Source organism: Anas platyrhynchos, chromosome 11, assembly GCF_047663525.1.
Source record: "Anas platyrhynchos isolate ZD024472 breed Pekin duck chromosome 11, IASCAAS_PekinDuck_T2T, whole genome shotgun sequence".
In the NCBI taxonomy this organism is placed as follows: domain Eukaryota; kingdom Metazoa; phylum Chordata; class Aves; order Anseriformes; family Anatidae; genus Anas; species Anas platyrhynchos.
Window position 1 is genome coordinate 10,468,128 of NC_092597.1, and position 27,935 is coordinate 10,496,062.

Here is a 27,935-nt window from a genome sequence, read left to right on the forward strand (position 1 = left end):
AGTAGCCACCCTGTTTTAGGTACTTACTTTCCACTTAGTCTCTTGAGGTTTCCTGTACACCCAGTGGAAAATCCCTCGGGTTTCCCTGAATCTCCCCTTCCCCTAAGGCCTGCGCATTACAGCCATTTGGCAGATGGCTGGCGTGCTGGGAGCTCGGCAGCGCTGGAGTGCTTGTACATCCCCCCTGGAAAGAGGCACTCAAACGGATGATTAGCTCTTTAGCTTCCTGCGTTCAAAAGCTTCTCCTTTCCTTGATTAGTTTCAGACCGTAATTAAAAACCGCTGCCAACGAGGCTTCCTGTTGCTATAGCGAATTTCTGCAGCGAGCCACTCTCAGGCCGGAAGGGATGCGGCTGGGGCTCGGCTCTACCGCAGCTCCCGGCCCGCTCCCTGCTGGCTCCCTGCTGACCCGCGGGGCCCGGGGGCTGCGGGAGCCGTGCCGGGGAGAGGGGGGGAGGGGGGGGGGGGGGGGGGGCGGGGGTCTCCCTCCCGGGGAGGGGTCTGGGGCACGCCGGCTCCGTGCCCGCCCCGAGCCCAGCGAGGGACCGGCCCCGAGCCCCCCCTGGTGGCCGCCTCGGCCTTCCCTTCTGCCTGCCCAGCTCCCTCAGGGGCTGAGTCGGGACTTGGCTTGCCCCTCGTTGCAGTCTGCTGCAAGCAACAGCAGCGTGCTGCTTATTTATTAAAAAATGAAATAAAATAAAAAATGGTGCCTCTACACCCTCCCACACACAAACTGCGCAGCCCCTCCTATACCTGTCAGGGGAGGAGAACAACATCACCCTGCACAGCTGCAAGGCCTGTGCAGTGCAGCTGTTTCGGTCCCAGATAACTCTGCTGGAGTAATGACAGAAATTCAGAACTGGTTTCCCAATCTTCATCTCTGGCAGCGATCGGTTCCAGGGGCTAGGTCCTCGCAGCATGTGGGGAAAACTGATACGCAGGGGTAGGCAGGGGGGCACGGGGAGCGACAGGAGGCCTCGTGCAGCAGGTGGGCAGCAGGGATGGTGAGTTCCCCTCACAGGGGCTCAGCTCGGCCACCTCCTTCGCAGCCCTGGGGAGGGGCTGAGGTGGGCTCCTCGCAGAAGGCATCAGAGCCCATGGAAAGCTGAGCTTGCTCACCACTCAGGCTCTGTCCTTCCTGCTCAGCATATCCAGTCAAGATGAGTGGGAAGTGAAAGAAAAACTTCTGCTCAGCTGTAAATAGGGAATGTGCAAGGCAGGCACAGATGAGGGAACGCAACATCTAACGTTCTTAAAGCAGGAGAAATGGCTTAGTACATTATATTACCTCACATGATATATGCAAAACTTCCCCAGGCTTCTGTGAGAATAAATAACCCCATTCAGTTTTATTTTCCTAAAGAGAACAGCCATCATCCAGCTGTAGTTTCCTGAAAAAAAGCCTCAACAGACTGAGGCACTTACATTTTTTTCAGAGATCAATATGGGAAGCAAATATTTAGCACATTGATTCATTCCTGTCATTTTGACATAGGTGAAAGATAGCTACTAGAAGTCTGCTCACCATTTCCAGCTTAAATCAAGTCACTTCACATAGCTTATATAGATAGTAATGCAGAGTAGTTACAGAGGTCCAGAAAATTTCACCTGAAAACTTGATCTTTCTTCTGTTATTTAGTATCTTGGAACAGCTGTTATTTTACCTCATCAGCAAAGGCCGATTCCCATGCAGTTTTCTAAGATGTGTCTGTGCTCCTCTGAATGTGTGAATGAAACAACGGATGACTGCATGCTGCTTGGCAGCAAGAGCACATGAGTGGCAGGGCCTTCAGGCACACAGGGACTTTATGCAAAGTATCTCAAGTGCCTAGTATAATTCTCCTCCTGAGAGGCAAATCTGCTAGGTTGAACTGAAGAATTCTTTCTTTGTCGCATACTAGATGGTCCTGTGAAGAGAAACTAACACTTGCCATGCAGAATCCAAAGAGATTTTGCTACCCCTAGTTCCACTGCCACTGAGCTTGGTCTGAAATATAGTACTACGTGGGAATCTAACCCCATGTTGCTTTAAATGCTTTCCATGTTTAAAATGGAAATACACTGAATTCCAGCCAGTACCTACTTCATATTTATTTCAAATCTGAAAACATTTTCATTGTTTTGTATACATTTTATTTCTGTTCCCTGCATACATTCCAGGATTTAAGTCCCCATAAGACAAAACAGTTTCTAGGTTGAAACACTTCAGATAAAAACATGGTGTCCAAGTCCATTAAAATTCAGATGCTAACTATAGAAAAGCCAATCATCAAAACAAGTCAAGGAAATGTTTTCCTTCACAACAATTTGTCTTTGGTGCCCAAGAATAGGTGAGCTGCTCTAGTCTGTTTTCTCTCTCACAAATTTTAACATGAAGGTAGAGTAACTTTCACTAATTGCAATTTCCGTGCTCAGCTGTGTAAGGGAACTCTCAAAGCAGGCATGAATATGTATAAAGCTGGAAGAAAAAAAGATAATTCCCCTTTTCATTAGAGCTTTTAAGTTGGTCTTGCATTTTCTGTGTTCAAGCAGCCTACCAGTAACAACTAACATCCTTTCTGAAATTGCTTGTCTTCTTTGAAGCTTAAATGGGAAATATTTTATTCCATTCTCCCAAACACCAATAGAAGTTGAACTACAAACATGCACAAGTAAATAATGTTGATTTCTGATTAGCTTTGATTACGTTGGTGCTAGTATATGAATATTTAGCACTGATTTTACCTGAAATGATAAAGAAAACTCAACACAACTCCAAAGTACACCCACATCACTTGTCAACAGTCAATAATTGTACCCATTTGAAACCTTTTGCCTAGATTTTATTCTATTTGTGAAGCATAGAAAAGAATATACTATCTTACTGTGGAAATTTAGTTTCCATAACCATCACTAACAAGAGGGAACACTTCTGGCATAGAGCAAGTTCTACCATAGGAACAGAGCTGGTCACAGAGAAAGGCAAATCGCTGGCTTTGCTTGCATTGACCAAATACCTGAAAGTAGCTAGATGTGAAAATTAATTCTTTATTATCATTGCCCTTGCCCTCAGAAAACATTTAAAAGCTTTCATTTCAATTAACACATCATTTATTAAAGTGCCTACAGGCAATAAAGCCTGTGGAGCAGGCAGGCTTTTGATGGTAAATTTTTTTTTTCAGTATTCCCTATGTCTCTACAAGGTCCATACCACCATATCGAAACTAACAAGATGAGCAGATTCTGAATACACATTCTTTTCTGAGTGAGTCATCCACCTCTTACAACAAGGAGATGAGATACTACATCTGAATTCCTTTAAATTTAAAGAAAGAGATGGCTTGGGGATTATAGAGAAAGCATTATAAATATGCAGCAGCTTTATAGACTTTAAACAGGAACTAAAAATTTTATGTCAACCATTCAATGAACTGGAACATGCTTATACGAAGTAGCAGGTTATCAGACTTGTCTCCTGTCCAATGAAAATAACAATTATGTATCCTGGGAAAAGCTCTGTGAAGCATTCCTGGTGAAAGCTGGAAACATTGAATATTCTAGTAAAACACCAATAAAAAAATAAACTCAGCCTAGCATATACCAATATTGTTGAGGGAAAAAAAAAATAAATCTATAACTCTGCAACTATCTTGGGATCTAAAGAATTATTTAGATTCAAAAATAGATATTTGTTGTATGAGTCTGATTGATAAAGTTAAATTATTTTCTATTGTTTCTATGACAATATATTTCCTTGAATTAATAAGATGTTTCTCTGCTTACTGTTCAGCTGTAGTTACAGTGCAGTGGCCAACACAGTACTAATGAGCAGCCCAACAGCCCAGAGTGCTGTTACACACAAAGACCACTTCAGACATTAATGGAAAAACAGATGCATCTTTTGTGGCAGTAGCATCTAAAGAGCTCAAGACTGCCAATAACTTTGTCAGGTAGACTTACAACACCATAGGAAAGGCTGGAACTGGAAAATGTTTTAAAGGCTATCAGCATCATGAAAATATATCACACAACAGGTACTTCATTATTTGCACTCTCATGCCTGTAGTGAAACAAGCTTCACTGCTCAATTCAGCCAATTACCTGGAAAAGCAAGCTTCTGCACACAGATGACCAGAATAAAATTCAATAGCAGAGCATAACGGATTTCCCAGCATCATCAGAGGGTTTGACAGGCACCCAATCAGCCTGTGCAGCTTAGGTACACTGATGAAAGGATCCTAAAAGCAGCTGGAACTAGTTTGAGGATAGAAGAAGATAGGGGACAGAGAGAGATTATTTAATTGAAGGAATGATGGGCAGGATGACTCAGCTTGTTCTGCTTGCTTCTAAAAAAAGGGGGGGGGGGGGAGAGGGGGGACTTTGAGCTCAGTTGCGCTTGTGCAACTTCAGATGGGGCTTGGTAAATTGCTGCTCTAGCAATTACAGGCCTGTCAGTCTCACGTCAGTGCCTGGTAAAATCATGGAGAAGATGGTTCTCGAACTTATTGAGGCACACCTGGGGGACAAAGCAGTCATTGGTCCCAGCCAGCATGGGTTTGTGAAGGGCAGGTCCTGCCTAACTAACCTGATTTCCTTTTATGATAAGATCACCCGTATGGTGGACCAAGGGAAACCAGCTGATGTGATTTTTTTGGACTTCAGCAAGGCTTTTGACACGGTTTCCCATAGGATCCTACTGGACAAAATGTCCACCATACAGCTAAATAAAAACATCATACGATGGGTGAGCAATTGGCTAACGGGCAGGGCCCAAAGGGTTATGGTGAATGGCGCTGCGTCAGGCTGGCGGGCGGTCACTAGTGGGGTCCCTCAAGGCTCCATTTTAGGGCCGGTACTTTTCAATATTTTTATAAACGATCTGGATGTAGGAATAGAAGGTATTTTGAGCAAGTTTGCCAATGACACCAAACTTGGAGGAGTTGTGGACTCTGTTGAGGGTGGAAAGGCCTTGCAGAGGGATCTGGATAGGTTGGAGAGCTGGGCGATCGCCAACCGCATGAAGTTCAATAAGAGCAAGTGCCGGGTCCTGCACCTGGGACGGGGAAACCCTGGCTGCACGTACAGACTGGGCGATGAGACGCTGGAGAGCAGCCTAGAAGAGAGGGATCTGGGGGTCGTGGTAGACAGCAAGTTGAATATGAGCCGGCAGTGTGCCCTGGCAGCCAGGAGGGCCAACCGTGTCCTGGGGTGCATCAAGCACGGCATCGCTAGTAGGTCAAGGGAGGTGATTGTCCCGCTCTACTCTGCGCTGGTGCGGCCTCACCTCGAGTACTGTGTGCAGTTCTGGGCACCACAGTATAAAAAGGACATGAAACTGTTGGAGAGTGTCCAGAGGAGGGCTACGAAGATGGTGAAAGGCCTGGAGGGGAAGACGTACGAGGAACGGCTGAGGGCACTGGGCCTGTTTAGCCTGGAGAAGAGGAGGCTGAGGGGAGACCTCATCGCAGTCTACAACTTCCTCGTAAGGGGGTGTCGAGAGGCAGGAGACCTTTTCTCCATTAACACCAGCGACAGGACCCGCGGGAACGGGGTTAAGCTGAAGCAGGGGAAGTTTAGGCTTGACATCAGGAGGAAGTTCTTCACAGAGAGAGTGGTTGCACACTGGAACAGGCTCCCCAGGGAAGTGGTCACTGCACCGAGCCTGACTGAATTTAAGAAGAGATTGGACTGTGTGCTTAGTCACATGGTCTGAACTTTTGGGTAGACCTGTGCGGTGTCAAGAGTTGGACTTGATGATCCTTAAGGGTCCCTTCCAACTCAGGATATTCTATGATTCTATGATTTATTTGAGGGATTCCAGAGGAGACCAGTAGTGCCCCTGTATCTGAGGCCACCATTCTGAAGGGTGACACAGGAGTATCTGATACTTCTCCCAGGAATTATACTGTCAGTATGGTTAAATGATGTCTGATCGGGAAAGCAGGCACAACTGCAGAAAATGGAAACTGAATATCTTCTAGGGAAAAAAAAAAAAAAAGATCTACAATCCACAGATTACTCTGTACGTGCCCCCAGTTCTCCAATTCTGAAACCATGACAGCTGCAGAGCTGGGTGGATTGGCCATACATTCAGGCTCACAGGTCCTGGAACACCAAAGCCACTGAGGAACAGGAGATGACGATGTGTTGTCAAGAGAGACAGGGCATGCTAGAATATGCTACAGCTCATCTTGTAGTAGTGACAATTTAACATCAGTAGCTGGAATTAATGGGCACAAATAAGTCACATTCCAAAGTAGTGGTCTGGGATGTAGAGGCTTACCTTAAAAGCAGTGGTGAGGCAACACTGCCATCCCTGCCTGGGCTTTCTGTCAACCAAATTCACCAGGCTTGATCTGTCTATTTCATGGCTATTTCAGAGCTTTCCTTCCTGGGACCTAGATTCCTTGTCTTGCATTGACTTGACCTTTGGGTTGTTTTTTCCCCTTAGTACAAATATCTAGCCTGGTTTCAAGGCAGGCTTCTCTCTCCACTAGGCCAGGTGAATGCTTCTAAGGATTTCCTGAAAAAGTCCCCCAAACTGGTCATCTCTTTTCACAGGAGCGTGTTCTGTTACAGTAGTAATGACCACCATTCATCTCATGGCTCTGAAGACCTATTATGCTGTGGCTTGTACCTGGATATGCCACAGCTCATGACATCTGAGAGTTACAATTCACATTTCCCTCAGAGTAAAAAATAAAATAAAGTTGGGCAGTCCAACTTTATCTTAATAATTCTTCATTTCAGATTCCCTTCTTGGAAACACAATCATAAAATATCCAAGCACTTCATACAGCTGTCTCTGTCCTGGTAACCTTGACAGAAAAACATTGCCTGCACTTTGGCCCAAAGCTTACCATGAAATAACACTAAGTTAATTCTCATGTATTCTAAAAGAATTTATTGCACTTAAAGGCTATACTGACACCTGTAAGGCAAATAACACATTCAGCAAAACTATTCTTTGTACCCTCTTTGTGCTCTAAACAAACTTAAAGGTGAAAGAATAAACATATTTATTCTGAATTTTAGACTTAGTAACACAAGATTCCAACAAACTTAGTAAAACTTCAGTAAGAAATTCAGTAATGGTTACTTCTATTATGGACTTACAAAAAAATGCAAGATTAAAAAAGAGAAGGAGGGGGGAAAAGAAAGATTTAGTACCCTAGCACACAGCCCAGCACTATGCTTGTCCAGATCAATCATTGACATCAGTCAGAGGGCAAAACATTCACCAAAAATATCAAATTTCAGAAAAGCTATGAATTTATACGCTGATTTATTGATACATTGTTTTAATCCTCCAAAAAGGACTGTAATAGTCAGCAGTTAACTACTACATTAACCAGGCATTATGATGTCACTAATTGTTCTTTGGAAGAAAAGCTGCCAGGATTTATCTGCTTGTCTTCTTCATTTAAGAATTAAGGCTCAAGTTGCCAAATTAGACACAATACCCTGTGGCCCACGACTTGCACAAAAAGCAATACCAAGAGCATCCTGTCTGATTGCATCACACCACACTCTGAAAGTCATCCAGAAACCCGCAACAAGGCGATTTTGATTCCCTGTATGTGGAGAGATTGATCTATGTGCAGCAAAGGATTTACTGGCAGGTTTTATTAAACAGTTCTCAGTAACCTACATACATACTGTCCTCTCCTAAAGAGCACAGATCAGAAACAGCCTTAAACGGAAGGGAGGAAGGATTTGTTCTCTAATGCACCTGAAACACAGGTTCTTGGGGCTTCCTGGCTGTTTGCAGCGTGTCCTGCAGGTACAGTATGTATAAAGCTTAAAAGCACTAGGTGACGTTGCTGTGTTGGAGCAGCAGCCTGCTAGTACAAACAAGGCTCATGAGAATGAATGAGACATCTAGCCAAGGCCATTTCAAAAAGGATAACTTACCTTGTCAAAACATGCTACCACTTGATTCAGAGCATTTAATGTTTTGAAAAACAGGTGTGTTGGCAGACATCCCTTTCCTCTCATGCCACAAGCTACAAAGACTGTCAGTGAGCAAGGAGTTTCTAGGTTCAGCTATGCCAACACCAAATGCAGTTGCCTACAGGCCATACACTGACACAGCTCCAAGGAGCCAGGCTGTGGAAGCACCCTGGGCATTCCCAGGGCATTCCTCCCCCAGCCCCCACCCAGCCACACACTGCAAGGGGAGGCATCAGGGAGCAACTCCCAAATTTTGGGGGGGAGAATTCTGATGGGGAGCTGTCAGGTAGATGGCTCCTATGACATAGGCACAGGGGTACATCAAGGATGCAAGAACAGCCTGCAAATAGTGCATGCAAACATGCGTTTCAGTGCCTGGTAGTGCAAAAGCTATTTTTGCAGAATACTAATTACATCTGTATTTTGTGCTGTTTAATTATACACCATCGAACAGATTTCTCAGGGACAAATGCTGAGTTGAAGATGTGCTATTTAAGACACAGAGAATCACTTTTTAAGCAGGAAGAGATTTTAAAGGCAGAGCTGTCTCCCTCCTCTCCAGATCCTATGTGGTGAATGCCTAGTTGCTTTTATCAGCTTTCCCCTAGACTTCATTTGATGCAAGATTTGACTTGGAAATATTCCTTCTTTGGAGAAGGTTAAGACAGACAGCCAGTCCAGGCAGCTTCACTTAGACCCTGCAAGTAGAATATTAAATAGAAAGCTTATGAATAACAGAAGAGTATTCTAGAATTATATTTAAGTGCAATAGATTTCAGTGGTATCACTAATCAGCAACACCTAATTAGAGACATACTGCTTTTAAACTGCTTACTGCTTCAGAAAATGTTTGAAACAAGCCACCTACTCCTAGCTCTTGCATTTGATTCTAGCATGAGTCATCACTGTTGTTTTTGAATCTACACTCCATAGACTGGTCTCTCCCACAGGGAAAATGTTGGAGATGCTGAAGAAAGAAATAATTGAAAGAGATTATACCTGGAGTTCTTCCCAAACTGATGGATGCCCAGTGCAATAAGGAATGTTACTGTTTTCTTACACCTATGGCATTTGACCTTTCAAATCTAGACTATGCTCTTTCTTGCTCACTCCATCTATTTTGCAGCAGCCAGTCCATTGACAGAATACCAACAGCAGGTGACGGAGCTTTGCCACAGAGTACCTGAATACAAGTCCTCTTTGTGCTGAAAGTGTCAGCTCATCCAAGATCTGTGTCACTGCAAATGTTTTCATTTTCCTTTTCTTTATGCATCATTCATCATGCAACAGTAAAGGTGATGAGAAGAGTAAATAACCTGGTTTATATTTTGTAAGAGTAAATAACTTGGTTTATTTTACCAAGCTGTGACTGTCAGGAAATGAGAAAATTCCACATGCAAGAGACCTTCAAACCCAAGATGACCAAGTAAACTACAAACTCCTAAGATGTATTTTGCTCTCCAATATGCCTGTGTGATTCCACAGCCTGTAGCACAAGTGTATAAAAGCTTACTGGCTTAAATCTTTTATCTAATGTGTGGCCAGAACCACATATTAGATAAATAGTAGCTCAAAGCTTGGGTCCTGTACAAGTCTGAGATGCCGGTATTTTCCTATCAGGTAGGCAGCTAGGGAATTGGTCAGAACTCTATCCTCCTTTGTTGACAGGTATCATCCTGTACAACCCCTTTTTCCCCTGCCTCTCTGCATGAGCCGTGAGCCAGACAGAGGCTGGCCAAATGTTAATTGCTGAAAACATGGTGTAAAACAGGAAAACAACATAGTTAAAAGGATTCTGCTCTTCAGTGTTAATGTTGTTCTACAAAGCATTTTTCCCCCTTAACATCATTTTCCCTTGCATCTTTCAACAAAGCTTCTGCCATCTGAATGAATTCAGCACTTTAAGAAAGTTGGAAGGCTGGCGATTACTACCTAAACCAATGCATTTTTTCCACTTACAGCAGTTTTTTTTTTTTTTAATTATTATTGTTTTATTTATTTACCACTTGAGTTCTCACCAGCAGTTCCTTGTTTTGGAGACCACACAGAGAAAAACACTGAAAACTAGACCCTCTGTCTCAGACTGTCCTCTGCACTTCTGTGCACAGAGGAAGGACATTGCTTTCTAAATTTTATTTATGCATGAAATGCAACCCAGTTGCATTTCAGCAGCTGTACTGTGGTTTTCTGTACACCAATTTCTTGTGTTTCTGCAATGAGAAGAGTATTCCACATTTTTACTTTCCACCTAAAAACCAGGGCCTGCTAAGTCCTTGACCCTGTAAACCTTCATCCAGATCATCCATGATTACCTCACATATGCCAGAGCTCCTTATGCCCACAGACTACTTGGAGAACAGAAGTAATTTTGAATATCAGTGGTAGAAAAAACAAAGCCATTAATGAAATTGATACCAGTAAGTAGAATCTGATTTCAGGAACCACTAAAGAGTCCTATAGACTTCAGGTGACTTTGGGAGAAGGCTCAGGATCTAATGGAGGTGCTGTTTGTGGTCCTAGGAAAGAAAAGAAGAAAAAGTGACATTTTTATTATCAGGAGGCGATTATCAGAAATTTCATTTAACAGAAAACTAGAAGAAAGTCACAGGATACTGTCATAATACCCAAAAAAAGTTTTGCGGGATTTTGCTGCTCCTCTCCTCTCCTAAATCCTTGTGGGAAATAACTGCCATTAATGATTTATCACCAGAAAAGTAGCAAAATGGGTTAAAAATGTTTAGAGAACAACACTGGTTCTCAGCAGTGAACAGGAAGAGTATGAGAAAAGCAAGGATATTCTCTGAACAAACTGCCTCCAAGTCAGGGAATCCATAGGCATAAGAGAACAAACAGCTTAAGTACCCCACCCAAACACAAAGCGTTTAACATATGGCCAGATATTACTATATAAAGAAAAACAAGCTATTGCTGTCATGCATTCCCACTGGGAAAAGCAGAAACAGGCTCATGTGACCATAAGGGATTCTCTGGCACTTGGTAAGAATTGTTGCGTGGTGAGGAGCTTCGCTTAAGAGGGGAGGACGCAATAAAACCCTTGGTTGTTTAGCTGCCTCACCCCCTCAAGCAAGTCTCAAGTCTGAACCCAGCCTGAGCCTCCTCCCCTTCCCCTGGGGGCTGGCAGCCTCCCTGCTGGAGCAGGCAATGGGGACCACATGGCACTGGGAACCCTTCCTCTCCACCCAAAACGCTTAAGAGAAAACAGGCTGCAATTTGCTTGCCATGCATGTTTCACACTACCCAAAAGCATGGCAGAACCAAATGCTTCAGCTGTTGGGATCTGCTTTTTGCTGCCCATACATGGAAATTAAAAAGCAATTTCCTCTGTTTTGTAACACCTGCAAGTATCTTTTGCCATTTGTTCTTGTCGTGGTTTAACCCGGCCAGCAGCTAAACACTGCACAGCCGTTCGCTCACCCTCCCCCCTCCCTCTCTGGGACGGGGGAGAGAAATGGAAAGTGAAGCCTGTGAGTTGAGATAAAGACAGTTTATTAAGACAGGAAAATAATAATAACAATAATAATAATAGTACAATGATGATAATAGTACTACTACTAATAATGTGTACAAACAAGTGATGCACAATGCAATTGCTCACCACCCGCTGACCAATGCCCAGCCTAACCCCAAGCAGTCCGGACCCCTCCCCCTGCCTAGCCACCCCTATATATTGTTTAGCATGACCCCATATGGTATGGAATACCCCTTTGGCTAGTTTGGGTCACCTGTCCTGGGTCTGTCCCCTCCCAGCTCTTACTGCACCCCCAGCCTGCCCATTGGCAGGACAGAGCAAGAAGATGAGACGTCCTTGGTTTAGTATAAGCACTGCTCTGCAACAATTAAAACATCAGGGTGTTATCAGCACTCTTCTCATCCTAAGCCAAAACATAGCATTCTACCAGCTACTAGGAAGAAAATTAACTCTGTCCTAACTGAAACCAGGACAGTTCTTACTAAAAATAAGAAATGCAATAAAAGATGAGGAAAATGCTTTTCCAACATCAGTTTTATAGGAGCTGCATAGAGAAGAAAGATGGGATATCAGGGAGTACCTTTTCCAACCCATACTTATGGGAAGCACAGCTCTTCCTTTGTGATCAATGGCACCGCCTCAGAGCTGAGTGGGAAACCAGACAGGTGATCCAGCAGGTTTGTAATCACTCATTCAGGTGGGAGGAAAGTATGAAAAACTTCCTGGTCAGCAGCTTTGCACTCTCTCATCTATTTGGATGCAGATGCTCAGTCATGGGTACATGTGAGTACAGGGAGGGCAGAGGCAGCCCCTCCCTGGAGGCTCTGGGGCTGGAAACACCTGGCAGTTTTTTCAATATCCAAGAGAAAATCCCATCTGTGGCCTCCAGGACAGAGACCACTTTGAGTCAGTGCTGCAGCCGTATCTACCTCATCAGCATTCCTCAAGCAGCATGGCCAGGATCAGAAAGCCATGAGCTTGTTTCTGCTGCCTTTAAGTAAGAAAACTGAAGGCCAGCAAATTCACAGGCACCAGCAAGCGTAGCTCTGGCTTCTGATAGTTCTAGCTTTGAGCTGCATAGCAGCAGTAATCTCACTCTGCACTGTTTGCTCTTCACTGTGATCAGTTGGAAAGAACAATTAAAATATTATACTCACCAATTTACTGCTCATTGCTTTAGGAAAGTTGTTCAAGTGGAAGCATTTGACAGCAGACAAAGTGGCAGCCAGGCCAGAGAAGCTTCAGTCCGCAAATACCTGACTGTTTTTGCCCATTCAGAGATCAGCCTTTTCAGGCAGTCTGAAGGCATTAACAGCTACCCCACCTCACCTGTCAGCAATTCAGCCCTTAGATTTGTCAAATCCTCTTTGCAACAACCCACTTAAGCTCTAAGAACATAATACAAATCTCTTCTGCTTTCTGTTATACCAAAGCCCCTTCAGAGTTGTGTAGAGACCTCGCCTTACTCTAGCCTTAGGTCAGTTTTGTGAAGAAAATTTGCAAAATGAAATACGGGTTTGTATGTCTTGTTAGCTTTGCCCTGGACACTCATTTACCCCAGACACTCCAAGGTTTTGTGTTTTTTGCACAATTGCAGTGTTATCAGGGAGCTGTTAAAACTAGTTATGATATAACCCCTTCAATGATTGTTTCAGGGGTACATGACACTTCTAGGACTGTGCGGGCACAAATTTTGCCACTCTGAAAAGAGTGGGGAACACTGAACTCTTGGATTTTATGTTTTTGAAAAGTGGCTTTAGTGTGCTGCTCAGTGAAAGCATCAAAAGACGCTTCATAAATCAGTTTAAATTAGCAACACTTCATGTCCTCCAGGCAAAGAAACCCTTTATGGTTTATCTATATGGTAAGACATCATTAAAGAAAAGCAATCTTCAGTTAATTCTGTGAGAGAATGACTGACAATAAGATGAAGGATGGATTTGATCACAGGAAATGCAAACAAATTATACCTTTAGGGGGTCAGTGAAAAGCTCAGCAGAAACTGACAGTTTGTGATGAAAATAAATCACCCTCAGAACCTGGAGCCCAAGCAGCTGGAAGTCAGTGCTCCCCTCAGTTGTGTTGGATTTACCTTTGTGTAAGGCTGCTGGCTTCAGGCTTTTATTGCTTAAATGGGAAGAGGATCACACTCCGAATACACACCGTGCTAGCTCTGACCAAACTTCGTAATGATAACTCCGGAGTTTCCAACAATAATGTTCCTATCCATCCTGGTCACCACTAGGGCACTTGAGCTCCTCTCAAAAAATGCAGCACTTTGAGAGGAGGCTTCCTGCCAGTTCTTGTACAAGGCAATTGCTGGCATACCCTCGCTCATTTTATTCTGTTTCTTTTGAATCATCTCATTGAAAATCTCTAACATGAAGAGCAGCAGTAATTATCCTTCTTCAGAGCTCCCGAAGTAGAGTAATGTCTTCATTTGTACTATATTTTTTTCAGTGTCAGTCCTTTTATGAAGCATAATTCCCATGCCACCCTTTTATCTTTCCAACTAGACTTGTGCTAGTCAGTTGGTAAACCCATTTATCATAGTTCTTCTCACTCCCATTTCAATGCAACTCACAAAAATACTGGCCAAAGAAAGCTAGTCTAGTATACTTGGAACATTTCTTCTCAAAAATACATTTTAAAAAGCTTAGTAGATAATATAGCCCGATTCCATCTGTTTCATCTCTTCTCCAGCTGTGTATTACACCATGATCCATAATTCTATTTTCTTCCTCTCCTAGAAGTCAAATATCTGTCAGCTTCCTGTCACCTTCAAATCCAGCCTGTCTTAACATATTAAATCCATTTTCTAAACCCATTCTTACAGGTCCTGCAACTATCTGAAGCAGAACAAGCAGCTAAGATAAGGCTTTGGCTGTGTATGACTGATCTAGAGATCCCTCTCCTGTTACCAAATACTCTACTGCTGACATTGGAGTTTCTCTGAATCCCAGACTATTTATACAGGGCAAACATGCTGAGTAGGCCATTTTTGGACTAGCAGTGTGGAGCTGGAAAAGGCCTTCTAGATCTCTGAACATGATCCCTTGCTATTGCAGACACCACATTATCCAATTCCCCATCATAAACTTACACCACCTCATGGAAAAACAAAGAAAAACAAACAAAAAAAATCAGGTTTCAGCACTATTTTTCTCAGAGGAAGCTGTTCCAGATCCCAAACACTGCTGCAATCTTTTCAGGCTCAATTTATTCACAGCTGCCCAGGCTCATCTATCCTGATACTGACATTTTCCTGAACCACACTCAGTTCTCCCCCTTCTTCCCTCCCACCAGCCTTCATCCTCTGATGCTCTACGAAGGGCAACTATTTCAGCCTTTCTGCAGATAATCACACTCCTTAGATATTTTCTTGTAGAAGAGACTAGCCCTGTCCTTCCCTGCAATAGGAGTTCTCACTGGGGTTTTATGTCAAAGAAACAGTATTCTTTGTATCTAAGGGAAACAGATATCCTAATAGATGTATTTTTCACAACTGGTTTACATTGAGTGCCCGTGGAGATTACATGATTGACTTCATACCCAAGCCACTCCCCCGAATGGCTCACATTTCATTGCAGAGGGTTTTGTTCTTGTTCTTAATTGCAAGACCATGCATTTTGCAGCTCTGATTTATTTATTTATTTATTTATTTTGATCCCTTCAGTCCTAGTGGACAACAGTTCTTTTCCCCTTGTCTTAAAGAAACACTAGTTTTTCCACCCTCATCCAAATCCTCCCACATGGGATGTTTCAAGCAAAGGTTTTCTTTGTTTGAGGGAAGAGGGAGAATATTTTGGTCATCAGAAATCCAAATAAACTGCTTTCTGGACAGAGTCCAGAGGAAAGCTGAGTAGGAACAGCCCATTCACAGAGCTCAAGTGAACTGCCATCAGGACTGTGCAAATGAAGAAGTATGGTCATGTCATTGATCCTTCTAAGTGCAGGTGTGAGTATGTACACATGGAGGATTTACTATGTGCAATGCAAGCCCCTAGAGGACTCGTACAGTTCCTTCACATCAGTCTCTGGACCACGAGCTGCATGTCACTGATATAGCAAGTCCAACAGTCAGGTTTACTTATAATGAACCCTGCAATGGACATGCCATTATTTCTCCTGACAGCTTGGCACCTACAACCAGCTCTTCTAAACAGTGAGTAGTCAAAAGAAGAACATTTCAAACAAGAAAAAGAAAACATCTCACTGCTCCTAGCTGCACAGATTACTCTCATCTATAAAGGCAGTAATTGCTTGAGCCAGAACTTTCTCTGTCATTCTTTTTACTCCCCTCCTTTGCCTGAATCATGATCAAATTCCTTACTGTTTGGTAACCAGATAGCAGATTGCTGGACTACAATTAGACATACATACATGGTACCACCTGCTACATGCTTTTTATTTTTGTTGGCTCTGGAACAGCTGTTGGTCTCAAATTTTGCAAATTCAGAGTGAATCTCTTTTTTTGGCAAATGCTTCCATTCTTCTGCAGGGAACCATAGTACAAACTCAGAAGAACATTAAGATAAGTGATAATGTATTACACTAGTTTTACTAGTCAAAAACTAGGCATTTATTAAGTTAACTTAAGACATACCCAAGTGAAACAGAGTCACCACCACATTTGTCTGTATTTTTTTTTACAACCTTCCTCTAATAATAGTAATACAAAATAAGCCAAACAGCTCAAAGTTTCATAAAGCAATACTTAGGATATAAGATAAAACAGCCAGTGCATCAAAAACCTCCCAAAAGATGAGGTGGAAAAGACTTTATTGCTTTATCTTGAATTCCTTGCTTAAAAGTGAGAGAGACAGATACATAATGCATCATTTGTATGTTTTTCAACTCAAAACTCATGTCAGTCCCTCAATCTATCAATACTGTGGGATAATTTTATCAGAACTATTAATACATATGATTTTAATTTTAGAATCTTTTGTGAAGTTAGCTGTAAAATGCAGATATTAGAACTTCATTCTTCTTTAAGTTGAGAAATACTTGAAATTATCTGGAGGAAGTAAATCAAACCACACCATTAAAAGCACAGAGCTAACCATACTCACTGAAATACTGGCCCTTCCCCCTTGGGAAGAGGGGGGAACACACAGGCTTACCTGAAGTATATGGGCTGGGCTACAGGCAGCAGAATCCAGTCTGCAGTCTTAAGGTCACCACCCAAACTTGAGCTATTCACTGTTGACATGGTTCCAACTAACAAGGATAAATACACCTTACTTCACTGGAGTAGGTAGCTTTTGTTTTGGCAATTGTTTTCCCCTCAGAGACTGCATTTAAAAACCAAGTCCAGAGTGGTGATCAGCATAGCTCCCCTGCTTAGAAATAACTGTGCTTCGGTGTCCGGTAGAATACTTCCTATTTCCTCATTGAATTGAGGGGGCAGAAGCAGTGTCTAAGCACAGAAAAGACATCTGCAAAACCTGTCTGAAAGCCAGAAAGATTTAGAGTTGTGAGACTGGTAGGCATTGTTGCCCTGTGGCCAATTTCTGAGGCAGAATAAATTTCTACACTAAACTATGAAGCTGTAACTGACTCCCTCCACAGTCACTAATGCCCAGAAAATCTAATGCCATGCTCTCCCTCCCTTTTCTCTCCCTTGTCTAATAGCTTTGTTTTTCAAACCATAACCAGTTCATGCTCCTTCCCCCAGCACTCTGTGTTACCTCCAGCCACAGATGTGTTCCCAGAACACTTCCAGCCAGCGGAGCACCTCATGACAGCCTACTTTTACAGTCAGTGCTCAATGTCTACATACATTCTTAGGTAGCCACATGCCTTTGCCAATTTGCCACTTGAACAGCAGTTCAGATCTCACTACAATCATCGGAGACTGCATTGAGGTTGACTGAGATGCATGGCAACAGGATGGCATCCCAGAATCCAGTTTCCTAACTCTAGTCCTTCACATATTCAGAGAAATCTTCACTTTCTTCAAACGCTTGCAAAGTCACCTCAACATTTTTCATTTGGCCTTTATCTCCTTGTTCTTAAGGAGCATTATTTCCCCTATTTGGTTGAGGCCTGGCATCTGACTTACAGCTTACCAGCACTTGATTTTTACTTCCTTGAGTAATTGGAAAGCAAGTCACAGTGGAGGCCTGATGTGCAACCGAAGTGCTTGGGATGGGGAATGAAGCAGTACACCATACAGTGTCTCTGCTACACAAGTGTTAGTTTAGGAATCATTCCTCCTGACACCCAGCAACATCACAACTTGAAGGCACTAAGATCATACAAAAACATGATCTTCTGCATCCTACACTCCCTGATTCCATCTTGCTCTTATTAGCTCACAAGTTTGCAGTATCAGTTTTGGGGGGGCTTTCAGCTAAGGGAAAGCATTCCATAGAGCCTGCTCTGTTACTGCAGGAGGCAAACTCCTATCTCCCTAGGTAATTAAATATTTAACCACTTCAGTTTTATGAATATAAACTGATACAAAATAAAATTGAAGTAGAACTGTTCATGTAAATTGATCTAAGGATAAAATTGAATTAAATCCTTAAGGACCGCACAACATTTCTGGGCAAGCTCTGCTTCTAATTAGCATAATGGTAGTTTGGCACTTAGATTCCATTGACATAATGCTGAAGTCATCCCTAAGGCAGAATGGTTACATTTAATAGTACTGTCCAGTATCACTTGTAATTATGCAACTGCCTGATTATATAAAATGGCCCTGGCATGCTCAGCAGCGGGTAACAGAATAGGTGAGAATTATGCTCAGAAAACAGTTCTTACCCATTTAAACATTTTTTTCTCCAAACAAGAAAAAGGGATTTATGTAAGCCTCGATGACTTTACCTGTTTAACATCAGCACACTCATAACTCAACTATAATGCTGTTCCAGAGACTTTCAATCCTGATGATAGTTGTTAAACTTGGACATAGAAAAAGTATCAGTGACACACTGCTTTATCTGAGTGATAGACAAAAGCAATGCAAAGAAATAACAAGCAGGTAAAGGTCATGAAGTAGCCAGTAGTTAGTGAAAGCCTGGGGGAATACATGTAACAAAGCAAACTAACATGTAGATCAATTCAGTACACATTTATGTGTATGGATTAGTTATCACTAGATGATGAGTATGGTATACTGTGGCACTTGCATCATTCCCCAAAGCACTATAGTAAAGAAAAATCTCATAACATGCTAACATTCCAGCCAAATCCATCAATATTTGGATTAACTGGAGGTGGCTACATCTGAAATTGTGTAAATAAATTTGATTTTTGAGACTGTTATATTTAGACATGCAGAAGAATCTGCAGCCTGGACTTCTGCAGCCTCTGGCCAGTTTAAAGGCCATGAAAGAGATCACCCTTTGGGCAAGGGAAGAATATTCCATCATATAAAGCACAGAACAAAGAAAGTTGGATGTGAGCCACTGGGGAAACTTACTCATTGTACTCAGAAGCAATTGGAGATATTATTACAGATAATATCACAATTCTCTGGATATAACTGTAAAAAAATAAAAGCAACATTTCTTAATGAGATTAGTCATTGATCATCTTTATCCCTTCCTTTCTTCCCTCACTGAGAGTTGTCTGCACCTGAGTCTTCTCACAAAGCCTCACAACTGATGCAAGAGCCTTCTCTGCAGTTTGGATGTGTTGAATAACTCTCCTGCATGTCTGCATCTCACCAGTTTTCCTCCTGTCTTCAGACCTTAGAAGCATTCAGATTGCTGCCCTTCTGACACAATCAAGTTTCTCCTCAATAGTTCTGCTCATCTCTTCTATTTCATTCCATGTAAGTCGAACTATGTCCTCTACCTCTATGTCTGACACCATTCATAAATGTTTTATCTGAATTTTTTTATTTAAAAAAAACTTTGTGTGAAACTGTTAATTGTACACACTTCATCTGGAAGGCACAGGCAATGCAAGTCAACCACCAGAGCTGTCTCAAGGCTTCTTATCCACTTAAACTAAGTTTTACTGCCCTGAGGATGAAGTACCTGTGTTACACTCAGAGTTAGCTGCTTCTATCACAGACAAGTGACTAGGATTTATGAGGCCCATGTGCCCTGTTTTACAGAAGCAGCTGCTGTTCCATTCATTCTCATCCTGGCATCGCTATTGCTGCCTCCTTTGCCTGTGCCTGGACCTAGCCCTGTCAAGCACTAAAGGATTAGCCACATTCAAAATTAAACCTCAACAACTCCACCTATGCCTTCTACCTAAGTAAACACCTTCATCTCACTAGAAATTTATACATCAATAATCTGGCCTGCAAGCTTCCAATAGCAAGCTGTGCATCTTAATATCCAGTATGCACCAGTTTCCATCTTGTCAGGAGTTTTAACTCTTACATCTACACCATTATTTTCAAAAAAATCTCAGAAGTTGCCAAAGTCAGTGCTACTAATTGCTTCTCTAGTAAACAGATTACATAGAGACGTACACATGCATTTGCACAGACACTTACTATATCCATAACAGAATGTGCTTATTTTATGCTTTGTCAGTGATCATTTGTTGCAAAGGCAGTTAAAAAATACAAACTACAAGCCAGATATACACAGAGGGTGTAGAATGGCATGTAAGAGCTAAAGTTTGCATCCATTTCCTACTAGGCTTTGTGCCCCAGTGAAGTCTAAGCTCATGCTTAATGATTAAGGAAAGTTTAATATACTTTGAAGACCCCAAAGACACTTATCTCTGAACATAAGGCTTGGTACTGCTCCTCTGCTCTGGGATACCTTTATTTCTTAGCAATTGAACATGAAATGAGTAATAGCTTGCAATCCAACGTGATATATTCGAACAAAGAAAGCTTCAGAGTTTATCCCTGAAGTTGTTCAACTGGTCCTTTTATGATGCTCTCATTCCCCCTTCTTACACAGAGGAGGGCGTAAGCACACAATACAATAGACTAACCCATTCTGGAAGGAATGCAAGTCTGCACTGAAACAGTTAATTTTGTCCTTGAGGGGATAAATAAGATGAAAGAAGAACAAACTATTGCAGAAGTCATTACAACTGTAGAAAGAAATCCATGGCTCTGTTTTCAGCAGTTGGAACAATCTGGCTGTCTCAGGTCCAACTCCACAAAGCTCTGTCAGCTCTGGAAAGGAAGGGGTGGCTTGGCAGAAATAGTAAAGCTGATTAGGGAGTAAGGGAAAACCGCCAAATCCACAAGTCCCGATTACAATTAGTAGATTTAATAGACTTTTCTGCTATGAGATCTTTAAAATGGAGTAAAGATTAACAAACATCAGCCCTTCCCTAATATATGTAGTTATCCCCGCATACATTAAATGCCCCATGGCATCCCACTTCATTTGCATTACACAAGCTGCAGAAAAGGATTGGAAATTGTTCCCGAAGGGACTACTGACTAGAGAATGGGCTTCATATCTGACACAGGGTTGGCAGCAAGGCTTCCTGCAGGAAGACAAGGGACAAGTGAAATGTGGAGGATAGGAGAAGGATCAATGCCAGCTATACTCATTATGCCACCATCCAGCCTGAAGTATGGGCATCTGAACATAAATGAGGCCAGTACTTGGCAGTAAAATGCCAAGAACACAAAGGTGTCTTCCAGTTAAGCATAAAATTAAGAGAGTCAGGGCTGTTACATTCATGTTCCCTCCAGACCCCAGGCATGCTAGAAGTAGTACAGTTCTCATTAATATCTGCTGTTATTATTAAAAAAGGCCATTAAATCATTACTGACAGAATACATCAACAGGAGACCACAAACAGACATGAGATTTATTGATGCAATCATAGAGAAGGAAGCTTACTTTTGAGGAAGCAGCCTAAGAGAAGGATATGTAGGACACAAAGGATACACTAATCTATTTTTTATAAAACTATTTCCATGTAAGTTATATTTTGTAATAATTACATGCTGTCAGTGATTTCATGTGAAGAAAGAATTTTTCATTTTGCTGAGGGAAGATCTAATATGCTATTCCCCTGGGTAAAAAGCTGATTATGTACAAATTTGATATTCAGAAGTGATTAATTACTTGGTTGCAAGTGTTCATCTTAAAAAACAGGTTGGGTATGCACCAGAAGGAAAAGACATCTTAGATTAGGCAGCAGCAGAAAGAAATACACTAGCACTAGTATTTTAGAAATGCGTCTGCAAAAGGGAAAATACCAGAACATGAAGACATTGAAAGTGTTAAATACAGGCCATCCTGCTATGCTCAAAGAACACCCAGGTCAAGGTTGCATGATCAGCATTGATAGGCAAGGACTCCACATGCATGCTTTTGCATAAGTTTTATATAATTCTCTCCTATTTAGCTTATGGAGTGGTTCTTACCCACACAGTACTTGCACAAGCTGATCTACTTTTTTTTTTTTTTTTTTTTTTCCCAAACATTGTATTTTTTATTCAGCTCTGTGCAAATGGGTGAACTCATGTAAGGCATGAAAGTAGAAAATAGTCTACAAAGAACTTACTGCCCTCTTTATAGTAACTCCTTTGTCCCCCTAAGTCACTGATAGTCTAGTTCTATCCAGCCACTCAGTTTATGGAGTGAAATTCCAAGACAGATGTGGGGATGAAGTGCTCCTGAGCCTATTCGAAGCTTGAGCAGCCACAATAACTTCCCCTGCCTTCTCCACACCCCCCCCCCCGCCCTCAGCATTACATTACTATTTGTAATTTATGAGTATTTGAGTCCTTGTCAGCAATACAATAGAATACGTTTTAGCAAATACCCCAGCATATTTCTGCCATAGATTAATCTACATTTTTATATAGGCAACACATATTACCAAGGAAAATGCTACCCAACCTGTCATGCCTCCTGTTTGAGGAGGCCTCAGGTTTTGATTCACATATAACAAGTGAGAGAAAGCCAGAGATGTAGAAGAAATTCCAACAAGATTCCCACAGGGTTCGGGTAGAGCTATTTTAAAAGGCAACCTGGCACAGCAGAAGTAAGCATTCAGCACAGCTTCTTTCTTGCTATGGAAAAAGCCTTTGCAGAAGATATAAGGCCACATGCCCATGCTTACAGCCCTGTGCACATACCCACTAATTGCTATACAATTATGTATATGGGGATGAGGAGGAGGAACAGAAACAGGGAAGGGATAAGGGGTTCAACAACATGTGCAGCTTCTCAGCTGCCAGAATGACTGATACCTTCAGAGCACTGCTCTGCACCTTACCTTAGAGGAGGCCATCCCCACGCAGAGCTCCCCGTTCCTGTGATTTCATTCCTTGGCTGTCCAGTGGCAGTCAGTAACGGCACCAATACCAGCTGCCTGCAGAAGCCTGGGGAAATCCCTCTGTGACCATAAAGAGAAGACAGTAATTGAATAGAAGTTGCAGGAAAGAACAAACCTGACCTAACACTGCAGTTCCACATAAACCCGTAGTCATGCTAAAACACTGTGGCCCCAAAGCCAGTATCATGTTGGTTGTTTTTGTTGTTTTTTTTTTTTTTTCATTCCTAAAAAGTGTGCAAATAATGATTTTAAAGAGAGCTGTGCTGTTTGTACCCAGAGTTTACCCTGTGGGTCCAGATGTTAGTGCTTTATTAAACATACAAATTAGAGGAGATTTGCAATAAAAAATGTGACTGCTGCCAATTTTTCTCTGGCAAACCTCCAGCAGGAAATATTCCTGTGTCAACTGTAGCACTCTCCTTTGGTATCATACAGACTCAGACAATGCATCTGTTGGATTCATTTCAGTATCTCCAAGTGTGCTTCATTGTTTTAAAGCATCAAAGAATTTTGCAGTTATAAATCATAACAAATAATCAGTAATTCCAAACAATAAAACCACATGAGAAAAATGACATGCAGATGTTGCCATTCATTGAAGGAGACTGAAAGAGAAAGGAAACAGTTGTATATTATACTGCTTGTTATCTGAATGATTAATTTGACAAAATAGTGCTAACAACATCACTTGCTTTAAGGTGAGGATTTTTCTTTAACACTGAAACACTGTACTTTAAGAAATTCAGCAAGAGTTCCTCTATTACAGCAACAAGTTTAATGTACTGTAACATCTGGGGAACCATGGAAATAACAATAAATTCTGTAAAATACATGGCATCACTCCAGTGCTTTATCAACATCTGCAAAATATAGGCAATTGAGAAAATATGATTTTATTGTTACAATAGGAATTTCAGACAATGCAAAAAGTTCAAGTTAATTCCATACAAGTAGCATCTGATTTAGACCAGTGTACTACTCAAGCAGTTTGGAAGACTAAATCCTATTTTGAAAATTAATACAGTATCTCCACGTGTACTTTCACAAAAAAACTTTGCTCTTTCTTTGGATATGGAAAAGAAAGATGAAGGGCCAAAGTTTGAAAAATAAGGGTACCTGCTAAATTAACACTTAAAAACAAGGAGGAAGCATGTATAATTATATTCCAGAGTATCTGGAGCTTAAAGAATGGTACTCACTGTTCACATCGAGAATTATCAATTAGCTAAAATGTGGGTTTGTGGACAGTCATGATGCTTATTTTCTGATTTTTCCCACAGCAGTTTTGCAAACCTGGAAGCATTCATCAGATCAGATAGTTCAGCTACAAACACCAACATTAAAAGACATTTGTCTGAAGCCACAGGGAGCTTACAAACAAAAGGCAACATCAGTTGCCTTCTGTGAGAGGTTATTACAGAAACCACCACTGTTGAGGCATTAGGATTATTCTGATGATACAGACACTGCATAAGCACAGCCAGACTGACTGGGACACACATTTATGACCCTTCCAATCTGGGTGCTGTGCAAGATATAACTCCAAGGGAGACTAGTTTTGCTCTCAGTCTCCTGACCTCACACATTGCCAAATCTGTGTCCCATTAACTTCATCAGGACTGACATTTTCTGTGGGAACCAGATTTGAATAACAATCCTATTCTTCATGCTCTTTGAGCCCTTGAAACTGCTCTTCCCCTTAAGATTAGGTACCAAAATGTGTTCTTTATTTTCTGCAGTCTTAGTCTTCAGTATTCCATACCAAGAAAGTTAACTCTCTAAATGCATTCTTTAGTTTATAGTGGCCAAAAGATTTTCTGCAGATATAACCACTATCACACAAGAGAAATATAATCACTAGGCTTATCTTACAGTACTGTAACTACAGAGCTAAAAAGGAATTTGATGAGATCAGCTGATCCTGAATTACAGACCTTGTATTTAAGGCAACAAAAATTAGTAGAGCTGCGAAAAACTGGTAAGGTCATGACAAAATTGCTACAACTCTGAACACAACTTTGAATGCCAAGTCTACTAAGTATACAGTAAAAAAGTACTCCATTCAGTAACACATATTGTTAAGTATCACAGCCTGAAGTTTTCTTTCCTAAATAATCAATTCCTGGATATTACTATGTAATCTGAAGATAGAGCAATATTACAATGTCTCTTATAATTGTTATTTCAAAAGGAAGATGGATTAATCTGGAATAAACAAAATAGCATTCACACAAGCAAGCAGTAGCACTGTTACACAAAATTCCCTCCCACCCCAGATCTTCACTGAATCCATCTAACATTATACATGGTACAGGTCTTACAGCTGCTGGTGCCTCATACCTGTAAGTAGGAATGAGTGACGGGGAAGAAAGTCATAACATGCCTTGTTTATCTCTCCCTTTTGTACCTGTAATGTAAGGGCCATTCACTGCCTCTCAGCTCAGAGAGGTCTTGGGATATTGCCCAAGAAATGTAGGAACAAACTGGTAGCGTGATTTAAGTCTGATTGCAACAACATGACTCAAGGTAGCAGAAAGACTTAATCTTTGAGAAGCCCCTGAGGTGCCCACAATACCAGCTTTCATTTCTTAGGCACTATTGCATCAAGAAAACATCCTTTGTGCACTCCTGGAGTTAGCAGTCACAACACCTTAAGTTTAAAATACCTTACTGAGAGTACTCCTGGAAGAGAGCTAAACTATCTGAACAAACGAGGTAAATTGCCCAGTATCAAAAAGCTCAGTTAGCAGAGAAACATTTGAAGTAGAAAAAGAAAGTCCATGTACAAACACAAATTAGAAAATAGTTAGCTCAACATGAGAATAGTAGAAGTTATTTAAAAGATAGATTTGAATAAGAAATAAAAGGTAAAAAACAATATAAATATGTCCATCAGATTTTTTGAGTCATACATGTGCTAGTGGTCTAATAAGGATCTGAATAAAGATACAGGAAATTATCTTTCAAGAACACACAATACTTTCAGTCTAGCAAAGAAAAAATATATTTTAATAATATGTATTTATTTAATATGTATTTTTAATATTTAACTGTGTGAAGTTACATACATATTATATATATTTATAATATTTAACTGCATGAGGCCAAGTGCCGGGTCCTGCACCTGGGGCGCAACAACCCCAAGCAGAGCTACAGGCTGGGAGATGAGTGGTTGGAGAGCTGCCAGGCAGAGAAGGACCTGGGAGTGATGGTGGATAGTCAGCTGAATATGAGCCAGCAGTGTGCTCAGGTGGCCAAGAAGGCCAATGGCATCCTGGCTTGTATCAGAAGCAGTGTGACCAGCAGGGCTAGGGAGGTGATCGTCCCCCTGTACTCGGCTCTGGTGAGGCCGCACCTCGAGTACTGTGTTCAGTTTTGGGCCCCTCGCTACAAGAAGGACATCGAGGTGCTTGAGCGGGTCCAGAGAAGGGCGACGAAGCTGGTGAGGGGTCTGGAGAACAAGTCCTACGAGGAGCGGCTGAGGGAGCTGGGCTTGTTCAGCCTGGAGAAAAGGAGGCTCAGGGGTGACCTTATCGCTCTCTACAGGTACCTTAAAGGAGGCTGTAGCGAGGTGGGGGTTGGTCTGTTGTCTGGTGACAGGATGAGGGGGGAACAGGCTAAAGTTGCGCCAGGGGAGTTTTAGGTTGGATATTAGGAAGAACTTTACCAAAAGGGTTGTTAGGCATTGGAACGGGCTGCCCAGGGAAGTGGTGGCGTCACCATCCCTGGAGGTCTTTAAAAGATGTTTAGATGTAGAGCTCAGTGATATGGTTTAGTGGAGGACTGGTTAGTGTTAGGTCAGAGGTTGGACTGGATGATCTTGGAGGTCTCTTCCAACCTAGATGATTCTCTGAATATATGTAGAGTTACCATTTGAATAACTGCACAGCCAAAACCATGACCCATTGGTTTGCCCTGCATTCAAGAACGATACAGGTAGAAGACAGCTAAATTAACTACACAAACCTGGACTAGGTCCTTAAATAAGCCTTCTACTGGAAGGTGAAACACTGGAACCAGCTACATAGGGATACTGCATTATCTCCTATGCTGATGATTTTAAACAAAAAAACACACACAAAAACAGTTGTGTTTTTTTTTTTTTTTTTTTTTTAAAGCAGCATTTAAGAACCTATACACCTTGCTGTTAGGTAGAATGTTAGTTTCTTTCAGATTTCTTTTTAGTGACTGTGCAATTAGTTACTACCACATATGTTATGACAAACCCCAGGTATTTCTGCAGGCACTTGCAGTGTCTCCCATGTATCTCTTCACGGCCTCCCTTGGCAACAGCATTTTCTAAACTCCCAGTTGTTCAGGCTAGCAATGTACAGAATCTTATTGTATTTAGTATCAACATCTTACTCATCATTTGAGTCACTCCATGTAGCTAGCATTCCTCACTACCAAGTTCATGAATAAGCTGTTCAAGAACAGTTAGTTTTTATTCTATACTTACTAAATACCTTAAAAAGTTTGAACTTTCACAGGTTTAATATAAGTAGTAAAAGTGACCTTAGAACAATACGGCACAGATTAGCACTCTAACAATTTGAAGAGTTTGTAACCATGCTATTAACTACCAGAAAGAAATAAGAGTTAGCTACTTTGTAAAGAAGAGCTACATACAGCAACACTTCTAACACAAAATCCTCAACAAGCAGAGCCCATCCTACAACAACCTAAATAAAAAAAAAAAAGCAGAACAAACCTTAAGCTAACAGTTAAGCTCAACTAAGCACTGAAGCATTACACAAGATCAGATAAAGAACATACATGACAAAAGAAACTTAAAAACAAACAAAAATTTCAATAAACTAGGTTCTACCAAGGCAAACTGCCCAAGGCTGAGCTTAAATAGAGCCCCAAGACACCCATGGTAGAGGGTGCAGGGTGAAGACCCCAGGTGAGGTGGGTCAGAGTAATTAAAGACTGTTAGTGCAGTCAGAGTCCTGATAATATCACTGCCTCCTCATGCTAAAGTAGTAATGACAGTACTGATGTTTGCCTGACTTTGCTCATCAAGAATGATTTTGACTCACCATAAATGCCCCCCCACCCCTTTTCTTTTAAGCTATCTCTTTTAAGTTCATCTGTCCAAACCTAATGCAGTTATCAGTCTGGTTACAGCTTAGCCCAGCCTCTTCTAACCAGCTGTTTCTGTTTGGTTGTTGTTTTTTCTTCTTTTCCTAAGCAGTTTATTTTGCTGGAATTTTGCTTCCCGAGCCTTTTAAGTGACATCATTTCCACTGAGGTGTTTGAATTATTTTAGTAAATGGCA

General features: G+C 41.7%; 1 long non-coding RNA gene across 2 annotated transcripts; it reads right to left on the reverse strand.

Moving 5' to 3' along the window:
- Positions 1-481: 481 nt before the first annotated feature.
- Positions 482-27,722, reverse strand: LOC106019679 (uncharacterized). 2 transcript variants are annotated; one of them, XR_002405850.4, is made up of 4 exons: positions 27,366-27,722; positions 22,595-22,714; positions 10,348-10,448; positions 482-8,630 (listed from the first exon to the last, which is right to left on the reverse strand). It is a non-coding gene; the product is annotated as an uncharacterized lncRNA (long non-coding RNA). The 2 variants fall into 2 exon arrangements; XR_001194714.5 differs by lacking the exons at positions 22,595-22,714; positions 27,366-27,722 and adding an exon at positions 12,580-13,255.
- Positions 27,723-27,935: the final 213 nt, after the last annotated feature.